Genomic DNA, 11,623 nt, shown 5'->3' with positions numbered 1-11,623 from the left:
TTCTGGTTCATTACTTGTATTAACAGTTATAACAATTCCACACACAATGCTTATTTAATTGCTTTTTAAAGATTTGCTAGTGAAGGTTGTAGAACTCGTGAAGGGGGCAGACCAAGACGGTGTACCTCCCCGGGTGGTAGCTTTCATCTGCCTTAGACAATGCCTGACATGTGGAATACAAAATAAGCTCAGTGACAGTTCCTGCTGAAGCAGAGAGCACACGCAGGCAGGTTCAAGAAGGGAATTATGACTAGCCTTTGTGAGAGGCTACATCAAAACATTATCATCACTCCCAGGTGGCTGGTAAATTAGAGCAGCAATTTTTTTTAAAGCTCATACTTTAGCTTGCTGGTTTCCAAATGGTTTCCTGTCTACTTCCCCTGATGTATTTACTGAGAATGGAGTGTTTTCCGTTCATCACTGATTCCCAATAAATTAGATCTTGTTATCTATGTAAGCTGGACAACAGGTCCACATTCCTGAAGTGCTTAGAACAGTAGGGACTAGGAATGAAAATAATGACAGCAAGTTTGCTTTATATGAAGCAGTTGACCATGGGTACAATATATCGCTGTTGCAAGTTGAGCTGTTCCTTATCAAAACTCCATTTATCTGGTCCAGGTAATTTTGGTTGGATGGTGCCTACGTAAATGTGTAAATTGTACATTTACACAAAAAATCTCATCTTTGCTTGTCTTTTGCAATTTGGTTTTGATTAGATTAGATTACTTACAGTGTGGAAACAGGCCCTTCGGCCCAACAAGTCCACACCGACCCTCCGAAGCGCCACCCGCCCAGACCCGTTCCCCGACATTTACCCCTTTTTCCCCGACATTTCCCCGACAACACCTAACAACTACAATTACCTAACACTACAGGAAGTTTAGCATGGCCAATTCACCTAACCTGCACATGTTTAGACTGTGGGAGAAAACCTGAGCACCCGAAGGAAACCCACGCAGACACGGGGAGAATGTGCAAACTCCACACAGTCAGTCGCCTGAGGCGGGAACTGAACCCAGATCTCTGGCGCTGTGAGGCAGCAGCGCTAGCCACTGTGCCATCATGCCACCCATGGTGTATGTAAATTTAACATTTTTATTGAAGCTATTCATCTTTCATAACAAAAAGTGGAATGATGGGCTGAATAGTCTCCTCTGTTGTAAGATTCCATAATGGTAAACTTGAATTTTTTGGTGATATTGAAACATGGCTGCTATTCAGCCCCTCTGGCCTGGACCTCAGTTCCAATTACTCCATATCTCTTGATACCTTTCCCTCACAAAAGTTATATGTTGATCTGAATTTGGAAAGCTTCAGTTGGGAAACATGCTTCTTTATTTTCTTTCTCAATGACTTATCAGTGGAAATATTTTCCCAGTAGCTACCCTGCTGAATCCTTTTAACCTGTTTAAATGTGGATTGCTGTTAAGTACAATGTTTACAAAAGGCAAAGTATCATTTTCTAATATATTATGAAAGAGTCCAGCAAGTCATCAAAGTCAATATCTTTCACATAAGATGAAAATGCTTTTGTTTGAAATTACAATGTGAGATGCGCTAATGCAGTTCGCACATCCTATCCATTTGATGTGAATGAAAGCCTTAAGGGTTTAATGTTTAGAAAGTAATCAATACAGTTGTACACCAGGCACCATGCACTGGCTACTGGGTAGAATTTAACTTCACACAAATCAAACAGCAGTAAAATCTATTACTGACTGCTCCGGTAACAGAGCACCACCATCCTGTCAGACATCCACTTTGTTAACTGCTCACTTTCTAAGTGTTGTTAACTAATAGGTATGAATGGGCACAACCCACAGATGCCTGTCACAGCCAAGTAAATATGTATAGTTCTGACCAGTCTTTCCATCTAAGTCAATAAAACCCTCATATCTTTCATATATACACACAATCATCAATACCTCAATGCTATTGTAATTTATCACTTCCTATTAATAGGGTTGATGTATCACAGAGTGACTGAATAATTCCAATTATTTTTTGTTACGTGGGACTTTTTACTGCAGTCTGGGAGAAGCACAGTTTATTATTTGCCTCACTCTCGTTTGATGAACTACATCATTGCAACTAACGGAGTAGGTTTTCAAAGATCACGATTCCAGCAAGATGTTTTGTGTCACAAAAGCATGGATCAGGGGATTAATTGACCGTAGAGATCAGACTGGCTAACTCCTAGCCCTCCAAAATCTCCACACACTTAGCAAAACAGAGACACTGACTGGGAACAGAGGAGGAGAAACTGCAATGTGTAGTGCACTTTCTCGTCTATTGCATGGTCTTGAAATGCTCACAGGTGGAGTCTGAGATGTGTGTGCACACGTCTGCAAGGAAGTACACCAAATGCCATTTTATTAAAGGAGTTTGCAGATGGCACCTAACAATTACAGAGCTCATAAATTATAATCAGTGCACAGTGTTCATTTAGCACCAGGTCTGCATTTCAAAACTTCTTGCTGCACTGTCTATTCTAACTAAACCTAGTAATGCTAAATATGATGCTAAATGAATAACTTTACCACAAACACACTATCATCCTGGCAAGTAGAAATATTTTAAGATGTGCTAATATTTAAACTTGCTGACTAATTGTGGGATTTTTTTTCAGCTGGACTGTGAGCAGCAGCTTACTTTAAAAAGAAAGATCAAATAAATTTATGTTTGCTAGGCCTGGAAGTCAATTGCAGGATTCTTGTTCAAAGAGCATTAGATATTTCAGTTCCGAAGATGCATTGAACAGGTGTTTGAAAGTTAACAGAGCTCTCACAGGGAGACAACCAGCCTAACAAAGAGTGGCCAAAGCTTGAACTGGGTTTGAATGAAGTTTATATCAAAAGGATTGTCTCTACTAAAGCTACAGGACTGTGGTTTGATTGCTCCCTGATTATCCACCCAATATTAGCTAATTGGAAGTTTGGAGATTGGAATCTCAGTTACAAGTATGACATGAATATTCCTTAGAGCCTGCTAGAAGCTATTTGCTTGCATCAGTGTCTTCAGAAACCAACCAAGATACAATTCCATGTGCCTATGAGATTACAGATCGTATAGTCTGCTCTCAAGTGAACTGGCCAGTTACATTTCATTTTTGTTTCCTTGTGACTTATTGCTTAACTATGTCTGTTTGTCTTTCTTTGTGTGTGGGAGTTGGAATCAAAGAGAATTGGGTTTAAATCTTAGATGTTAATTAGATTACCTTGTTGCTTATCTTTGCTCTCATAAAGTACTCTGTTACTAATAAATTATTAAATCTTTCATTTAACCTAAGTGGCTACTTATGTGTGGAACCACAGGAGATGGGTGAGAGACTAATCAAATACTTTGCATCAGTATTTACTGTGGAGAAGGACATGGAAGCGAGGGAACTTGGGGAAATAAATCATGATGTCTTGAAAAGAGTTCATATTACAGAAGAGGAAACTGACTGCAGGAGGAGGCTTTTCATAATTTGTGTCATGGGAAAATTAACAGTGAAATTCACAACTGATCTTGGAAGAACTGTTTAGGCGAAGTTCACAGCACAGAAGCTTGTGAATCTTATCAAATCGAATGGATTGGTTGGAGACACAGTTAGAAGTAATGAGGAATTTGCAACAGCAACAGTATGTGATGGGTGGCAGTGAAAGGAAGGGGGGAAATGTCTCAGATACAGTCACATAGATGGGTTAACTCCAGGAAGGGCGAGAGAGGTAGGCAGCTAGTGCAGGAGCCTTTTGTGGATATACCCATTTCAAACAAGTATACTGTTTTGGAAAGTGTAGGGGGTGATGGATTATCAGGGAAACGTAGCACGAACAGCCAAGTTTCTGGTATTGAGACTGGCTCTAATGCACTGAGCTGTACGTCAGCTTCCAAGCGATCAATTGTGTTAGGGGGGTCTCTAGTCCGAGGTATAGACAGACGTTTTTGTGGCCAGCAGTGAAAAATCAGAATGGTGTGTTGCTTCCCTGGTGCCAGGATCAAGGATGTCTCAGAGAGGGTGCAGAATGTTCTCAAGGGGGAGAGGGGCCAGCAAGAGGTCACTGTCCACACTGGAACCAACGACATAGGAAAGGAAGAGGTTGAGATTCTGAAGGGAGATTTCAGAAAGTTAGGCAGGATCTTAAAAAGGAGGTCCTCGAGAGTAGTAATATCTGGATTACTCCCGGTGCTATGAGATAGTGAGGGCAGGAATAGGCAGATAGAGCAGATGAATGCATGGCTGAGGAGCTGGTGTATGGGAGAAGGATTCACATTTTTGGACCATTGGAATCTCTTTTGGGGTAGAAGTGACCTGTACAAGATTTAGGATTGCACCTAAATTGGAATGGGACTAATACACTGGCAGGGAAATTTGCTTAGACCTGTTCGGGAAGATTTAAACTAGTAAGGTGAAGGGTGGGGGGAGGGGGTAGAAGTGTGACCCAGGGAGAGAGTGAGGAAAGAGATCAATCTGAGACTGGTACAGTTGAGAACAGAAGCGAGTCAAACAGTCAGGACAGACAGGGACAAGGCAGGACTAATAAATTAAACTGCATTTATTTCAATGCAAGAGGCCTAACAAGGAAGGCAGATGAACTCAGGGCATGGTTAGGAACATGGGACTGGGGTATCATAGCAATTACAGAAACATGGCTCAAGGATGGGCAGGACTGGCAGCTTAATGTTCCAGGATACAAATACTACAGGAAGGATAGAAAGGGAGGCAAGAGAGGAGGGGGAGTGGTGTTTTTGATAAGGGATAGCATTACAGCTGTGCTGAGGGAGAATATTCCTGGAAATACACCCAGGGAAGTTTTTTGGGTGGAACTGACAAATAAGAAAGGGATGATCACCTTATTGGGATTATATTATAGATCCCCTAATAGTCAGAGGGAAATTGAGAAACAAACTTGGAAGGAGATCTCAGCTATCTGTAAGAATAGGGTGGTTATGGTAGGGGATTTTAACTTTCCAAACATAGACTGGGACTGCCATAGTGTTAAGGGTTTAGATGGAGAGAAATTTGTTAAGTGTGTACAAGAAAATGTTCTGATTCAGTATGTGGATGTACTTACTACAGAAGGTGCAAAACTTGACCTACTCTTGAGAAATAAGGCAGTGCAGATGACTGAGGTGTCAGTGGGGGAGCACTTTGGGGCCAGCAACCATAATTCTATTATTTTTAAAATAATGATGGAAAAGGATAGACCAGATCTAAAAGTTGAAGTTCTAAATTGGAGAAAGGCCAATTTTGATAGTATTAGGCAAGAACTTTCAAATACTGGATTAGTGGTGCTGGAAGAGCACAGCAGTTCAGGCAGCATCCAACGAGCAGCGAAATCGACGTTTCGGGCAAAAGCCCTTCATCAGGAATAAAGGTATCTCTCCATGCTTCAGGCTCACTGCCTTTATTCCTGATGAAGGGCTTTTGCCCGAAACGTCGATTTCGCTGCTCGTTGGATGCTGCCTGAACTGCTGTGCTCTTCCAGCACCACTAATCCAGTATTTGCTTTCCAGCATCTGCAGTCATTGTTTTTGCCTCAAGAACTTTCAAATGCTGATTGGAGGCAGATGTTTGCAGGTAAAGGGATGGCTGGAAAATGGGAAGCCTTCAGAAATGAGATAACAAGAATCCAAAGAAAGGATATTCCTGTCAGGGTGAAAGGGAAGGCTGGTAGGTATAGTGAATGCTGGATGACTTAAGAAATTGAGGGTTTGGTGAAGAAAAAGAAGGAAGCGTAAGGAAGGTAAAGCCAGGATAGACCAAGTGAGTCCTTAGGAGAGTATAAAGACAGTAGGAGTATACTTAAGAGGGAAATCAGGAGGGTAAAAAGGGGACATGAAATAGTTTTGGCAAATCCAAAGGGTTTTTACAAATATATGAAGGTCAAAAGGATAACTAGGGAGAGAATAGGGGCCCTCAAAGATCAGCAAAATGACCTTTGTGGAGCCACAGAAAATGGGGGAGATACTAAGTGTGTCATCAGTATTTACTGTGGTAAAGGATATGGAAGATATAGAAAGTAGCGAAATAGATGGTGACACCTTGCAATATTACAGAAGAGGAAGTGTTAGATGTCTTGAAAAGCATAAAGGTGGATAAATCCCCAGGACCTGATCGTGTGTACCCGAGAACTCTGTGGGAAGCTAGAGAAGTGATTGCTGGGCTGCTTGCTGAGGTATTTGTATCATCAGTAGTCTCAGGTGAGGTGCCGGAAGACTGGAGGTTGGCAAACATGGTGCCACTTTTTAAGAAGGGTAGTGAGGACAAGCCAGGGAACTATAGGCCAATGAGCATGACGTCAGTTGTGGGCAAGTTGTTGGAGGGAATCCTGAGGGACAGGATGTACATGCATTTGGAAAGGCAAGGACTGATTAAGGAGAGTCAACATGGCTTTGTGTGTGGGAAATCAAGTCTCACAAACTTGATTGAGTTTTTTGAAGAAGTAACAAAGAGGATTGACGAGGGAAGAGCAGTAGATGTGATCTATATGAACTTCAGTAAGGCGTTCGACAAGGTTCCACATGGGAGACTGGTTAGCAAGGTTCAAACTCATAGTATACAGGGAGAACTAGCCATTTGGATACAGAACTGGCTCAAAGGTAGAAGACAGGGGCTGGTGGTGGAGGGTTGTCTTTCAGATTGGAGGCCTGTGACCAGTGGAGTGCCACAGGATCGATGCTGGGCCCTCTACTTTTTGTCATTTACATAAATGATTTGGATTCGAGCATAAGAGGTACAGTTAGTAAGTTTGCAGATGACACCACAATTGGAGGTGTAGTGGACAGTGAAGAGGGTTACCTCAGATTACAACAGGATCTGGACCAGATGGGCCAATGGCTGAGAAGTGGCAGATGGAGTTTAATTTAGATAAATGCGAGGTGCTGCATTTTGGGAAAGCAAATCTTAGCAGGACTTATACACTTAATGGTAAGGTCCTGGGGAGTGTTGCTGAACAAAGAGACCTTGGAGTGCAGGTTCATAGCTCCTTGAAAGTGGAGCAGCAGGTAAATAGGATAGTGAAGAAGGCATTTGGTATGCTTTCCTTTATTGGTCAGAGTATAGAGTACAGGAGTTGGAAGGTCATGTTGCAGTTGTACAAGACATCGGTTAGGCCACTGTTGGAATATTGCGTGCAATTCTGGTCTCCTTCCTATTGGAAAGATGTTGTAAAACTTGAAAGGGTTCAGAAAAGATTTACAAGGATGTTGCCAGGGTTGGAGGATCTGAGCTACAGGGAGAAGCTGAACAGGCTGGGGCTATTTTCCCTGGAGCGTCGGAGGCTGAGGGGTGACCTTATAGAGGTTTACAAAATTATGAGGGGCATAGATAGGATAAATAGACAAAGTCTTTTCCCTGGGGTCGGGGAGTCCAGAACTAGAGGGCATAGGTTTAGGGTGAGAGGGGAAAGATATGAACGACACCTAAGGGGAAACGTTTTCACGCAGAGGGTGGTACGTGTATGGAATGAGCTGCCAGAGGAAATGGTGGAGGCTGGTACAATTGCAACATTTAAGAGGCATTTGGATGGGTATATGAATAGGAAGGGTTTGGAGGGATATGGGCCGGGTGCTGGCAGGTGGGACTAGATTGGGTTGGGATATCTAGTCGGCATGGACGGGTTGGACCGAAGGGTCTGTTTCCATGCTCTATGACTCTCTGTTTCTAACCTCACAATAGTGAGAATACTCCACAAAGCAGTGGATGTGAATGTCTTAATATCCTGAAAGAATCTAGATAAATGCAAGTTCTTGCATTCTTTCTTTCTTTAACAAAATTAGCATGTGTCGAATCACCTCACTGTCTAATTTGTGATTTTGTTATGCTGCCAGACTAGCTGTCAGGCCTATAGAAAAAGCCTTCAAACTTCTTTAAGAAGGGCAATGAAAGATCTGATCAAAGCCAAAACGACAGAAAAAGTCATCTTTAACTTCAAAGAATGGCATTCTTGCCTTGAAAAATTATTCTACCCACTTTGATTATCTTTTTCATTCTATAAGTACACACTATCAGCAGTATCAGTGAAAAAGCGACTGGACAGATTAATTTTTTTTCTGTTCTTTTTAATGATTCTATAAAGATAATGACCTGTAACTAAGTCTGTCATTATATTACAGCTTGGAGTGCCTTGTCTCGGATTTGATGTTTAGCTCACAGATCTAAGTTATATTGTGAGCTATTTCACCCCACATCAGAGTGAAATTGAACACTTGTGTCAGCATGACAAACTATGATCCATTTTTAATGGTGTGGGAGGATAGGAGAGGGCACCCTGTCAAGTCAAAAAAAAATGTTTGTCACGATTCCAAGTGGACCAGTGGTCCATCAGATTGTCATAACAACCCGTCTGGGTCACTAATGTCTCTTGGGCTTTTGTGGTGAGGCTTTAATGGGCCAGGAGGCCTGGGTTCAGGTTCCACTTGCTCCAGAAATGTGTAATAACATCTCTGAACAGTGTGATTTCAAAATATCTTCACTAGTGTTCCTTAGGGAAGGAAATCTGTCTTCCATACCTGATCTGACCTACATGTGACGCCAGACCCACAGCAATGTAACTGACCCTCAACTGTCTTCTGAAATTGCTTAGCAAGTTACTCAGTTTTCAAGAGCAGTTATGGACAGCAAATGTTAGTCTTGTCAACAACCCCCACATCCCTTTGAAAGAACAAAGAAAAATAGGCCTTGCTATCAGATGATATTTGGAATTGGCTTCTCCACTTGCCAGGTGTATTTCCTCTGTCAATTTCAGGCGAGGAACTGACCAAGATTGTGCAAATGAAGTTCTCGGAATTAAAAGCATCTAAGTTTCATGCAACAGAAAGCAGGAGGTCAGGTTGCCTGCCTTAGTTTTTGGCCATTTGATTTCTGGTTCAAGTCCAAAATCAAAGTACAAATATTGCAACAATTTCAGAACCACTCAACCAAAACTAAAATAGCCATAGTGTGTATGACTGTACTGCTCTAACTATAGTTTGGAAGTCAAATGATCATGGCAGTATTTTGAGGTTGAGAGGAATAGATTATTTCTAATGTGACTGTGTTCAATCTCATTCTATATGGTTATAGACCTATCACCTGATGAAGGAGCGTCACTCCGAAAGCTAGTGTGCTTCCAATTAAACCTGTTGGACTATAACCTGGTGTGGTGTGATTTTTAACTATATAGTTATACTTTGACAATATAAAGCTCTTTAAAAAATGTTTTTTGGGGCAGTTATGAGAAAATGAACCAACTGGATTAGAATTTTAATATTTTATTAAATAATATTTACTCACATTATGTAACATTTGTTTACAGCACAGTGATGGACCATTCTGCCCAACAGTTCAATGCTGTCATTTAAACTTCAACTAAGGCTTCTCTGATGCACTCCACTTAAATCCTTTCACTCTTGTGTGTTTATCTAGTTTCCCCTTGAATAAAACAATGCTGTTTGCCATCCTGGTTTACAAAGTCTCCTATACCAAGAAACGGGGATGGTTCGTATTTCTAAAGAAAGGTCATACTGGACTTGAAGCACTGACTCTGTTTCTCTCTTCACAGATGCTGCCAAACTTGCTGAATGCCTCCAGCACTTGCTGTATTTATTACCAAAGTTTATGGAATGGTGTTTGCATTCTTGAAGTTGTATATATGCATCTCAGACATGGGTAATATTTTGCGACATATATTAAATGAGCCTTTGATACATCGACCCTCAATTAGTAATTCATTAGACGATGGAAACTATCTTGCTGTACTTGTTTTAAATGTGCAGCTTCAAAGTCTGTTTTCAGCTACAATTGTGCAACTCATTTTAATGTATGCATTCAAGCATACCAAATGAACTGATCTATACTTTCTATTAAATGAAGACAGAATGCTTAAATGTTTTCAAAAGACATCTCATTAATCACATGGTGGTTAATGAATTGATGAAGCATGCTTCCAACAATACTTCATTTCTTTTTAGGAGATTGACTCATTAGTATAAATTATGTGAACCGTTTTAATGGCACAATTTTGTTCATTGATCCATTACCTAACCTAACTTTTATTAAATTCATACGTTGATAAATTAGCAAGTAAAATAATTTTTAAATGAGCCATTGCATTTACTAAGTGTAGATGTAAGAGTTTTAGCACAGTGCAGCTATATGTCAAATTAACCTCTTGCACTTAATTTTCCTTCTAGCAACTATTATTTAGAAGCAGAACTATTGTTATGATCTGTGCACACCACCTACCATGCAACAGCTTAAATTATTTTTGCAGAAAGCAACATTTCCATTCTTTTCATGCAAAGACCAGCACACTTGAGGACTCATTCTTTGAAATTAATGGTGTTTTTCTTAGCTGCAGATACATTTACTAACTGTGGACTGCTGAGAATCAATTCATATGTGTACTAACAGATAGGTTTAGTCCTGCCTCAATGAGCTAAGGGCTGCACATGCCAACAAACACTAATTGAATACAAATGAATAGTTGTTCAAACTTTATAAACAATAGTAAACCTAAGCATATGTTCACAGCTCTGGGCACAGAGCCTGATTCACTGGGGCAGCCTATTTGAAAATTACATGGGTATGGACAGTGATGATCTGAGCTAGAGCTGTAAATTTGCAAGTTCATATTCTTTTGTTCCCCCAAGAAGAGTTTTCCTTTGATTTGCACAGAGAGCAAAATATAATCCACCATTTAACTCCACAGCAACATAGGTGAGAATGTGTGTACCATTAGGTTAGTGAGTGTCTGGAACTCACTGCCTAAAAGGCTGATAGAAACAGAAAACCTATTTACATTTAAGAAGCGTGTAAATGTACACTTACAATGCCAAGGCATAAAAGACTATGAGCCAAGTGCTGGAAAATAGGATTAAAATGGGTGCTTGCTTTTGACTGGTGCAGATCTGATGGGCTTTTTATGTTCTGGAGACTTTGATGATTCCATAAAAGGCCTACCTATGAAAAATGCAATTATTATAAGAAATTGGCAATGTTAAAGAGTAAATGAAAGGATGGAGATGTGCAGGAACAGAATGTGAGAAGTAAAAGATTGAAGCTAAGCAATCAGTTGAAATATGAGCATTTCTTATTCTTTGCATCTGCTAATCATTCTATGATGCACTTCAAGTATTCTCTGTTCTTTCTGGCACAATGTCCATTCTGTGAAATCTTATGCTATGTTAAATTAGAATATTGGTGCTTATACATTGACCATATCATCTCTACAAATTCAATAGATTACTGTACTGGGGAAGGGAATTAGAGTTTGTGATAGTAAAATATCCAAACCTTCAGAATCAGCAACACTCTTCAAAACTTTGCAAATATAAAACAGCCCACTCAAATTTAGGGTGGTGGTACAAATTTAGGGTGAAGTGGTATTGTAGTAGTCATGTCCTCTGACTAGTAATCCAGAGGCAAAGGCTGATGCTTCGGGGACACAGCTTCAATACCCACCGTATTATTGACTAAACTTTTGTAGGAGAAATTCAGCCCAATGAATCAGAGACCCCAAATGAGGATCGCGGTGAAATTGACAAGCAGTTTATTAAACAAAGCGATATCGCAGAAGAGAAGTTGACCAGCTGACACAGAACTGATCCTCTGCACAGATGGCCAGAGTGCTATTCCCCGAACAGAAGGTGCAGA

This window comes from Chiloscyllium punctatum, chromosome 19 (assembly GCF_047496795.1).
Source record: "Chiloscyllium punctatum isolate Juve2018m chromosome 19, sChiPun1.3, whole genome shotgun sequence".
In the NCBI taxonomy this organism is placed as follows: Eukaryota; Metazoa; Chordata; class Chondrichthyes; order Orectolobiformes; family Hemiscylliidae; genus Chiloscyllium; species Chiloscyllium punctatum.
This window is presented reverse-complemented; position numbering follows the sequence as displayed.